Raw genomic sequence first — 10516 nt, 5'->3', positions numbered from 1 at the left:
AGGGTCCGGGTATGGTGATAAATAAGAAGACCCTATTAAGACCTGGGTCAGGACCCGAAGGTCTGATTAATACATGGACCCGGGTATAGTTTGTGAAATTTTATACCAGACTCGACCCGAGTTCCTATTTAAAAATGATTAAAAGTATGGTTTTATCGAGTATGGTTCGGGTTTGGTTAATGTAGTTCTTATCGGGTCTGGGTATGGTTTTTCTTATAGTGGGCCTGATTAGACTCTGGTTCAGACCCATTACCATACCAAAAAATCTGGTTCAAGTCTGATTCCACCTGAGTCCGAACCAAACCTGACCGGTTGACACCCTTAATTCTTGGTTCTAAAACCCAGGCTTAGACTAATTATTAAGTTTTGGTGTGGTGTGCATCATTGCTTGGTAATTATATTATTTAAGAAACTTGTACAAACATCTAAATCCATTGACCCAATATATGAATTATCATTGAAAAATAATTATGGTCGTATTTAAGATCAAATCTGTGTAGTCTAATATGCAAAACGTTCAATGAAACAATAAAAGAGATTAGTAAGGCTATTAGATAGTATGATATTGTGGATAAGCCTAACGATAAACTCATCTCTTTAGCAACCAACAAAAAACTGTTTTCTTGACATAGCAATCACTAACATATTTTTGAAAAGATGGTGGAATTTGAGAGGGTTATATCAATGTTTATTTGTTGGAAAATTTTCTAAAATAGCATTTTCAAGGGCAAAACCATGGCATACACTTAATCGTACTACTTTTGTTCATCAAGCCTTAGTACATGACTCTTTTAAAAAAATGAACAAACCATAACATCTAAATTTAAAAAAAAAAATCATGTTTTTATATCAAATTAGTTGGATCCAAAGCGCGATTTCTAATAAACAAGTGTCTAGCTTGAGGTGAGTTTCGGCTTAGCTAACTTAGGTTTCAAATATCTGACTTACTTTTTTATGAAATTGATCATATGGCTATAGGTAACCTAGGTTACTTTTTGCCTGTTGTAGGAGTCTACTTAACATCAGCAATTGCTCATTCAAATAAATATAATGACAATTTTACTGTTTGAAACCTCCCCCCCTCTCTCTCTCTCTCTAAACAAGGCAAACGATAATTTTGAAGCAAAGAAAAAGTAAAACTGTCAATTTAAAGGGTTAGAATAACGCAAATAAATCAGGTGAAAAAGTAAGATTCATTAGCTTTAGATATTTGAAGCCTGAAATGACCTTTCATGACTTGAAAGGTCACACACCCAAATACGGGGCTCGTTTAAAACCTGTTTCTCGTCATTTTCCCCCACTTTAAACATATACCGACAGACCCCTAATTTCCAAAATCTAGTGATGTGCTCACTCACACTACCTACTTGAGAAACTCTCTCAACCGTGGCACGTCCGTCCATGGTACAGTTAGTTCTTCTTGTTCGCTTCTTTAGCTCTGTATAGCCTTTACCAAAAGACTTGCATGGTTTAATGTCCTGTTATAGGCTTGTAAGTAGCTTAGGGTGAGACACGATGTCACGAGCTCTGTGCCAACCTGTGCTCATGCTATCCCATGGCTAAAGAGAATTCTCTTAAATTTTTTATGATTCCTTTAAGTGTTTTTAGGGTTCCTCTATCCCTGGAGAGCTCAACACTCAAAACTCTTATAGAGGAGAACTCGTTGGTAGGTAGAGCTCTCCTCAATGACCTACTCTCTAAGCGCGTCTCACCTCACATTGCCCTACAGTGAATCTACATGCCACGTCTGTAAGTGCCACTTGGCCAACATATGAATACAAGTTGAATTCTTAGATATCGTGCCTTCGTCCCTTTCGATTGCTTGCTTGGTGTCTCGTTGCACAGCTTGTGTTGCTTGCAAGTTGTTTGTGCTCATTGGTGATTGCCCGCCACACTGCTTGCCTCTATGGCTTCACGTGTGGCTGTCTTTCTCGAGTTGTTGCTTGCCCATGAGCCTCTAGTCTTATTGGGTCTCCCAAGTGGTGAGAGCACTGATTGGGCATTTGTTCCTATGCGGTGACCTTCTCTAGTTGTTTCTCGCATGTCACTCTTGCTTTTTGGTGCCTTCTCTCGAAGCACTGCCTCACGTTTCTCTCGGGTTACTCCAATGTACCGCTTTCACCCCACAAGCTTGCCTAGTACGCATTCTAGGCACCGCACGATCCTAAAAAAAAATTCATGACAATTGGTACCATAGCTATCGTTTGTTACCTCCATGTCATCTGACGAAGGTTTCATTCTTGTTAAGTAAAATAAGAAGAAGGGGAGATCCTCTAGCTCCTCGAGAGTGACTCAAAGCTCTCAGCTCTCTCCAGTGCCTCCTCTAATGAGTTCCTAAAATCTCTCTACTGCATTCATGGCAGAGGCCTCGCTTGATTCGTGTAGATGCAATCATTGCTCGCATCGATGGAACTCTCAACGTGGTTGGAAGAATCATTGCCAACATCAAATTTCGGAATATGATGCACGACCTAACCTCGATGCTTTGTAGGATGTACAAGCTAGGGTGATTGAACTTGTGCCTATTCCTTACTAGGTAAGGGAATTGTTTTTTCTACTCACTATTCGAGAACAAGTGAGTGATCTCATGTCGTTGCTCGAAGAAGTTCTCTAGCTACATGAATGCATTACCGAGTTGGAAGGGATGATCATTCAACTCTCTACTACCACGTCTGCCCTTGAACGTCTTCTGTAAATCGACCTCACTCAAGGTGGAGTTGTTGTCCACCAAGAAAGTCACTGAAGAAAGCTTCTCGACCCTCAAAAGTATGCCGGTGTTCAGAATGCGAAGGAATTAGATAACTTCATTTGGAAAGTGGAACACTACATGAAGATGGCTCAATTTCGTTCTTCACATGTGTTGTTGCTCTTTGGTGGTGTCGACGCAACAAAGACATTGATCATGGGTTGAGCATAACTTGCAAAAGAATTCCAACAGAAGGCCACTACACGCATGAAGAAGTGGACGAATCCTAAACATCGTCCTCTAGCTTTCGACGTTGGTGACCAAGTGATGGTCATGCTCGGCGTGGAACTGATCCGTGCATTTTGAAAGCTATACAAGGGCCTTTTTTGCAAGTATGAAGACCCCTTTACTGTTTCGAAGAAGGTTGACAATCTCGCCTACAGAGTGGAACTTCTTATACACTTTCAATTGCACTCGGTCTTTCATGTCAGTCAGCTCAAGTCCTATCATCCTGATGGTGAGAACCCTAATAGAAGGCAACCAACACGTCCTCCAATGGCACATCAGGCTACCGATAACTAGAAAGTTGACTACATCATCAACCATCACAAGAATTCACGTGATGACTACAGAGAATTCCTCGTCAAGTGGAAGGGCCTTTTCGAGCCTGAAGCAATGTGGGAGGATGCCAAGAAGCTCTCTCAATTTCAAGCAAAGCTCAATGAGTACCTCGATCAACTGCAGTAGTTGTTGAGGACAATGTCATTTTTGGTGGAGGAAAATATCGTGCCCTGTATGCGCAACTATGGCACGTGCATGCCATGGCATAACTAGGTCATATTTTTTACTTTTTTAGCCATGTATAACCTTTACTAAAATCATTGTGCAGCTCAATGGGCCATTGTGGCCTTGTAAATAGCTTAGGGTGTGACCTGGTATTACGAGCTTTGTACCAATGTATGCTCATGCTGGCCCCCATGCCTAAGGGGAACCTTCCTAATTTTTTTATGGTTCTTCAAGTGTTTTTAGGGTTTCTCCTATACCTGAGGGGTCAACACCCATATCTCCTATAGAAGAGAACTTGTTGGTAAGTAGAGCTCTCATCGAATGCCCACTCTCCAAGATCGCCCTACCTCACATTGCCCCGCAGTGAGTCTACGTGTCGCTTTTGTATCGCGTCTGTAAGTGTCGTTTGACTAACTTCTTAATATAAGTTGAATTCTTGAACATTGTGCCTTCGCCTCTTTCAGTTGCTTGCTCGGTGTCTCACTACACTGCTTGTGTGCTTACAAGTTATTCGTGCTCATTGGTGATTGCCCGCCACATTGCTTGCCTTTATAGCTTCACGTGTGATTGGTTCTCTCGGATTGTTGCTTGTTCACGAGCTTCTAGTTTGGTTGGGCCTCCCAAGCGTAGTGACAAATATCGCGAGAAATTGCCTAAAATGTTTAAAACAACAATTTCTCATAAGATTTTCAAAATATCGCGAGATTTATGTAAAAACATAAATACCATTGTTTAAATGTGATATTTACGTTGTCGTGAAAAAATCATGTATTTTTATTTTAAATACTTTTTTATTAATATTTTCTTATAAAAAATAAATTTTATATTTTTAAATTAATTTTTTTATTGCCAAGATTTTGTCAAAAAAAATGCAAGATTTATGATTTATTTTTTAATTCCTCGTGAGTTTTTAAAAAACCAGAAATTACCGATAAAAACGTTTGTCACTATGCTCCCAAAGTGCTGAGAGCTCTGATTGGGCATCCGCGAGAGGGTTGTGTATGTTCGCCCCCGATGATTCACTGAATCCCACGTCTGTGTTCGGGGCTTTGAATGAGCACCACGTATACAAGAACATGGGGCTCGTATTCCCGTGTATGTTGACATAACTTTGCATCGGACTCTGGTGTTGTTGCAAAGACTTAAGTACCCTTTATTGCTATTCTTCTCATAAAGTGATGGTTTGAGAAAATGACAAAAATGCCTTTCATTCAAAAAAGAAAAAACAAATAGTTCAAAAAAAGGACAAACATGTCCTCCATCCAGAAAGTCGAGGATGATGTTGACTCTTCAAAGTCTTCTTCTTTTTCTGTTCAAAAAAAGGACAAACATGTTTTCTTCTTCTTTCTTCGTAAAACACTGTAAAACCCTTTCTCTCTCTAGAGAAGAAATCAAGGGAAACAAAGAGTTCTTCCTGGAGAAGGCCATGAACATCAACCCTCTCACTCTCTCTCCCTTCTCTCTCTACTTCTGTGCACATCCAACAGACGATCCTACATTGCTGCATCGTCATCTTCTTCTTCTTCCTTCTTCGTAAAACACTCTCTCTCTGTAGAGAAGAAATCAAGAGAGGTAAAGGGTTCCTCCTGGAGAAGGCCATGAACACCAACCCTCTCACTCTCTCTCCCTTCTCTCTCTACTTGTGTGCCTGATTTAGAGTTTTTGCCCTTACAGGAGGGGGGTCCGGGGGCTCCCCCCCGGCGCGGATCCCGCTACGCGGTCAGCGGGCGGGGGTCCAGGGGGGGCCGCCCCTGGCGGGGGGCTCGGGGGGCAGCGCCCTCCGGACCAAAATTTTTTTGGGCCTTCCAACAATGATTTGTAGTATTATCGGGCTTTCCTACAACAATTTGTAGCATTTGTAGTATTATCGGGCTTTCCTAATTTGCAGAAGACACTACAAATCGCTATAGCGATTTGCGGAAGACACTACAAATCGCTATAGCGATTTGCGGAAGACACTACAAATCGCGGATTTGGAATATGACCTCCGGTTAGGGAGATATGACTCTGACAAGTTGGTCCTAATTTGCGGAAGACACTACAAATCGCTATAGCGATTTGCGGAAGACACTACAAATCGCTATAGCGATTTGCGAATCGCTATAGCGATTTGCGAATCGCTATAGCGATTTGCGGAAGACACTACAAATCGCTATAGCGTTTCGCGATTTACGGGATTCACGCCGGGGGGGAGCCCCCGGACCCCCCTCCTGTAAGGGCAAAAACTCTAAATCAGGCACACAAGTAGAGAGAGAAGGGAGAGAGAGTGAGAGGGTTGGTGTTCATGGCCTTCTCCAGAAGGAACCCTTTACCTCTCTTGATTTCTTCTCTACAGAGAGAGAGTGTTTTACGAAGAAGAAAGAAGAAGAAGATGACGATGCAGCAATGTAGGATCGTCTGTTGGATGTGCACAGAAGTAGAGAGAGAAGGGAGAGAGAGTGAGAGGGTTGATGTTCATGGCCTTCTACAGGAAGAACTCTTTGTTTTCCTTGATTTCTTCTTTAGAGAGAGAAAGGGTTTTACAGTGTTTTACGGAGAAAGAAGAAGAAAACATGTTTGTCTTTTTTTTGAACAGAAAAAGAAGAAGACTTTGAAGAGTCAACATCATCCTCGACTTTCTGGATGAAGGACAAGGCATTTTTGTCATTTTCTCAAACCATCACTTTATGAGAAGAATAACAATAAAGGGTACTTAAGTCTTTGCCATGTGCTTGTATACATGGTGCTCATTCATCATGGGGGGAACATATAACCTGCTTTGGGCATCCGCTGCTATGCAGTGATCTTAGATAGATGACTTCTCACATGATGCTTCCACTCCTCGGTGCCTTCTCTCGAAGCACTGCCCAGCGTTGTTCAAGCTTCCTGCATTTTGCTCCATAAGTTTGCCTAATTCACATTTTAAGTGCCGTACGGTTCTCGCGAAAAAACGCTGCCAGTACGGCCGCTGTTTGTACGTGTGTACAGTACGTTCCAGCTTTTTTTCACTCGATAAAGGCGCAAGGAGACAAGAAAATATTCGGAGAATACACCCTACGAGCTACGACCTCTTGTGCAGTAAAATTGGCCACGGATGCCTGTACCGCACGGTGGGTGTATTTGTCCTGGCCGTCCATGCCAAAGGTGAGGGCTGTGGAATTCACGAACGGTATGCCTCTTCCGCATGCTTCCCTCGGAAGGAGGGTGTCCCACACTCCCACCACCTTTTAAGATAATTCAACATGACCTTCCATCTCTCTTTTTCAGTTGACATGGTGCGTGTTGTTTGTTCCCTTTTGCTGTGTGTTCTGTTCCCCCCGTGCGCAGTTCCCCAATCATATTTAAAAGACCCTGACCCACTCTCTCTCTCTCTCTCAAATGTGAGGGCACACACGAGAGTGACATCACCATCACCGTAGCCACCGGTGAAGTTTCAAGTTTTAAACCATTTCCAGATTTTTTTATTATTCTTTTCTCCCCATCCCTCCCTCTGTTTTGTTAGATAGCCCCCGGTTGCTACTGCATGGGGTTTTAGGGCCAGAGTTGATTCCCAATTGAAGCTGAGCAGTGGGGTTTATCAATCAAAAGGTAAACAGTGGTTTTTGGGACTTGGTCCCCAGAAAGAGCGTGTAGACCAATTAAGCGACTCATGTTTTTCGAGCAAAGCTATGGGCTTCTGTCTGCCCAACTTGTGATCATCAATGGACAAAAAAAAAGAAAAAGAGGAAAGCTAGCTGACTTCAGTGAGTATACAACGGGAGACAGATGGACATTCTATGGGAAGCACAATCGAAACTATGGGACAATTTAAAGAATGAAAACGGAGGGGCATGTTATGCTACTAAATATTGTTTTCACCATCAATGGGAGCTACAAGAAAATGAAATGTGTCCATCGTTTGACAGACATTTGCAGCAGTGCAATCGAAGTATTGTTTAGACACCATCTTGCTTATGGCCGTGCGCCCAACTCACCGGCCGGGGCGTTGCTACGAAATTTTGCCTTGTTAGTTTGTTCCGACGAATAATGAGTGAACCGTGGACTGTACCAACCGTCAAGTTGGGAACAACTTCTGGTACTCCTGACGGCAATACTGCGGTCACCTAGATACCGTCCATCTCCTAGATGAACGGTATTTTTGTGGAGCTTACCTAGAACATAAGGTTTCCTGCAACAATGGGTTGGAACCCATTGATCTAAGAAATGAACAGTATCCAGGGGACCCCTGACCTCATCCCTCTCCACGTGGCAAATTGTGACAACATGGGGGCTCGATGGCACGTCTTCTTCAGTTACATTGAGCATGGCGGCGGCCCTCGCCCGCCCTTCTTTTTCCGTTATTCGAGAAAGGGCGGGCCGTTGGGCGAACCCTGATCGAGCCCACCACCCCTGCGGTCTCTCTCTCTCTCTCTCTCTCTCTCTCTCTCTCTCTCTCTCTCTCTCTCTCTCTCCCACCAGAATGACGGATGGCCCAACGTCGTTATCAGCGGAAAATAGATGCCAGAAACTCAAAGGGCAAACAGGACGAGGGAATAATCAAGATTCGAATTCCCCTCCAACCCCCCTATCGAAGGCTATAAGAAGAGCTGACCAAGAGAAGGGGAGGATCGTCCATTTCCACTCTCACCGTTTACTTGGCATTGCAATCGTTTAGCTCTCTCGCTCCTTCTCCATGGCGATTCCCATTGAGAATTGGTGGTGGTGGGTATTCGTCCTTCCTCCTGAATCACACCTCCTGATCGTCGAGAATGCGGGCGTCATCCTCCTCTCTTCCCTGCTCTTTCTTCTCTTTAGTGTCTTCCTTCCTTGGACTTACAGAGGAGGCCCTGCTTGGGGCAAGTATTGGAGGGCAAGAACCGGCGGGTTGTTGAGTTACAAGAATGCCATACCCGGCCCTAGAGGCCTCCCCATCGTCGGGAGCATAACCTTGATGAGCGGCCTCGCCCACCGGAAGCTCGCCGGAGAAGCGGACAGGCTACGCGCTACCCGGCTGATGGCGTTCAGCATGGGAGCCACCCGCGCCGTCGTCACGTGCCATCCAGACGTTGCCAGGGAGATCCTCAGCGGTTCGGCTTTCGCCGACCGTCCGATCAAGGAGTCGGCCTACGCCCTCATGTTCGACCGAGCCATGGGCTTCGCTCCCTACGGCGCGTACTGGCGCAACCTCCGCAGGATTGCTGCCACCCACCTCTTCTGCCCCCGCCAGATCGCCGCCTCCGAGCACCGCCGCCTCGAGATCGCCGCCCTGATGTGCGCCTGTATCGCCCAGTCGGGGCCGCGCGTGCGGGTCCGGGACTTTCTGAGGCGGGGGTCGCTGGACCACATGATGGGCTGCGTCTTCGGTAGGCACTACGGTCTCGGCGGCACGGACCCGGAGGCGACGGAGCTCGCGGAGCTGGTCCAGGAGGGGTATGACATACTCGGCATCCTGAACCTCTCGGACCACCTCCCCTTCCTCGGGATGTTGGACCCCCAGATGATCCGGTACCGGTGCTCGCGTCTCGTCCCCAAGGTGAAACGCTTGGTCGAGAGGATCATCGACGAGCACCGCCCGGTTTCCGACGAGAAAAGAACGGATTTCGTGGATGTCCTGCTCTCCTTCACCGGCAATGATCGTTTGTCCGACCCGGATATGGTCGCCGTTCTTTGGGTAACTCTCTCTCTCTCTCTCTCATATAGTAACACGAAGATATGGTTGTGCTTTTGCCTGTTTGCCTTTTTAATTTTTATTAAAAATTCTCAGGAAATGATTTTCCGAGGAACGGACACGGTGGCGGTGCTTATCGAGTGGGTGCTGGCCCGGCTGGTGCTGCACCCTGACGTGCAAGGGAAGGTGCACGAGGAGCTGGACAGGGTGGTAGGGAGGGCGCGGCAGGTGAGGCAGTCGGACATGGCGGGGCTCGTCTACCTGCAGGCGGTGGTGAAGGAGGTGCTGAGGCTGCACCCTCCCGGCCCGCTCCTCTCGTGGGCCCGGCTCGCCACGGAAGACACCGTAGTCGACGGGTGGCTCGTCCCTGCCGGCACAACGGCCTTGGTCAACATGTGGTCAATATCACGGGACCCGATCGTCTGGCCCGACCCGCTGGTGTTCTCGCCGGAACGGTTCCTCCACGGAAGACCGGAGCCGGAGTTCAGCGTCCTGGGTTCGGACCTCCGGCTCGCGCCATTCGGGTCGGGCCGGAGGAGCTGCCCCGGGAAGGTGCTCGGCCTGGCCACGCTGCATGTATGGATCGCCTCGCTGATCCACGAGTTCGTGTTGCTGCCCTCCGGGTCTGACCCGGTGGACCTATCTGAAGTCTTGAGGCTTTCCTGCGAGATGGCATCGCCCCTGACCGTCAGCGTGCTGCCTCGCCGTACGTAACCTTCCGTTGACATGCATGGATTCTGAATTGTGTACATATTTTGGTTTTCATTTTTTGCTCTTGCACTTTCCTTAATTACCCTTCGTTACAAGTCCTTTTCTTCCTTACTGCATAAAATAAAAAACGAAGTTTGCATCTCCTTTTCCCTACGCAACATGTAAGCGAGTGTATGGACCAGCTCCACTGCATACAAGTTAAAAGTACCGATCCACGGACAGGCTAACGCAAACACTTTTTCAATGGATTTCGAACTCCCCTCGTAACCTTACATAGAGGTAGGCAACCGGGCTGGCACGGCCCGGTTATATATATAACATAATATATATAATTTAATAATGTCAGCCTGCCCGATCAGGCCCACGGGCCCAACTGGCCGGCTGTGGGCATGGATTTCCAATGAGCTGGCCCGAACCGTTCCTCCTAGCCTTTTACACACACACACGAGGAATGATACAATGCACGACCATTTGTGCATTTTAATATCATGCACAAAAGATTTTATATAAATTAACTTTTTTGTGGAAGCAGATCAGGTCATGCTGAACATGAGCTTTTTACTCGTGACAATATCGTGGCCGTCTGTTTACATTTTGGATGAATGCCACGTAGCATATAATTGTTCTATTGACTTTTTAACTTTTGAAAATACAAAATGGACGGCTATGATGTTGGTACGAGCAAAAAAAAAAAAGCTCTGTTTAGC

The 10516-nt window shown here is 46.1% G+C and overlaps 1 pseudogene across 1 annotated transcript; it reads left to right on the top strand.

Moving 5' to 3' along the window:
• The first annotated feature begins 8123 nt into the window (after window positions 1–8123).
• On the top strand, window positions 8124–9898 carry LOC149828389 (cytochrome P450 78A9 pseudogene; annotated as a pseudogene). The gene is made up of 2 exons (XR_016434107.1): window positions 8124–9101; window positions 9195–9898. The product of XR_016434107.1 is annotated as a cytochrome P450 78A9 pseudogene (transcript).
• The last annotated feature ends 618 nt before the right edge of the window (window positions 9899–10516 follow it).

The sequence above is a fragment of the Nuphar pumila genome, chromosome 9 (genome assembly GCF_984573655.1).
Source record: "Nuphar pumila chromosome 9, dmNupPumi1.hap1.1, whole genome shotgun sequence".
NCBI classification, from domain to species: Eukaryota; Viridiplantae; Streptophyta; class Magnoliopsida; order Nymphaeales; family Nymphaeaceae; genus Nuphar; species Nuphar pumila.
This window is presented reverse-complemented; position numbering and strand designations above follow the sequence as displayed.